The following is a 1,371-nucleotide window of genomic DNA, read 5'->3' on the forward strand; positions in this document are numbered from 1 at the left end:
AGAGAATATTTTTAAATGTCTCCAGAGTTATCATAAGCCTCAATTTGCAAATCTCAGCCAAAATATAACTAACAAGGAAATAGAATTCTCTGAAATTTTCCCAAGAGAGCAGTCTTTTTCACATTGATTTTCTAAACAGAATAACTTTTTAAGAGATGAAATTCAAAAATCTTGAATTTACTCATAAGCATTGCACTATCAATTTGTCATATCCCACCCCACAGTTATAATTCAACAGAGAATGAAATCATTCACCATGTCTATTTCCTAGAAAGCCCCGCAGCATAAAGAAACAGAATTACTTTTGACAATAAATGATTGCTCTCCTAAAGCACCGACATATTTTCTCCCTTTCCAAAATTGTATCACTGCCATTTTTAATGTGTTACCATATAGATACACTTGCATAGACATCTGAATAAAAAAATACAAACAAACAAAAACAAAAAAGAACCCTGATACTCCTTGAGTTGCTTCCTTTTCAGTTCTATTTGACAGAGGAAAGAGAACCTGATAAGCACATGATAACCCCTATGTTTTATATACCTTGTTTTATATAACCCTCCTATGTTTTATACAACCCTCTTACTAGCAAAGTAAGGAATGGTGACCATTTTACATATAAGGACCCTGATATTCAAGAGAGCTTAATTAGGTTTTCCGAGGTAAGTAGCTGGTATGTTCTGGAGATGTGACTAAAGCCCATTCTTTTTGGGCTGACACCATTGTAGTACTAAACTAATTTAGAATAACAGCATGGTAAGTAGATTTTGTCTTTAGCTTTCAATACTTTCTAAGCCAAACATCTTGTTTTTGTGACCTTCGTTCTAGGCTTGTACTCTCCTGCTCACTGCCTTCATGCTAAGGCCTTAGTGGCCCTTAGATGGATTCTCCCCTGTTCCTGATTTTGTTTTACTAAAACTTACTAGGATTCTCAATAAACTTAATCCCTTCAATTTAAAGGCTAACCCAAGATCCTCAAATTAGGAGAACATGCCCCCTCTCCCCCCAAAAAGCCTACTCCAAAGACTTCAAGAAAAAGGCACATGTCCCCTGTTTAACACATTGATCAGTACAGGAAAAATTTTAAGTCAGCCAAGGTGACATCTGGAGCAAGGAGAGCTTTGGGTGCCTCACAGACTGTCTCTAGCAGGTCTCTGACCAGGTTTCTCTTTAAAAAATGAACCCAGGATTTCTTCCTCTGCTGATAGAAGACCAACTGGTTACAAACTGTTCCACTTGGAACGATGTGAAAACCTGTACCAAAAAAATATATTTTTTAAAAAAAAAATTATTGGAAGTTACCAAAGTGGCAAAGACTTGATGAGCAAAATCACTGACACAAGGAAAGCTCTAGGAAGTGAGCTTGAT

This window comes from Pteropus vampyrus, unplaced genomic scaffold, assembly GCF_000151845.1.
Source record: "Pteropus vampyrus isolate Shadow unplaced genomic scaffold, Pvam_2.0 Scaffold24, whole genome shotgun sequence".
NCBI lineage: Eukaryota > Metazoa > Chordata > Mammalia > Chiroptera > Pteropodidae > Pteropus > Pteropus vampyrus.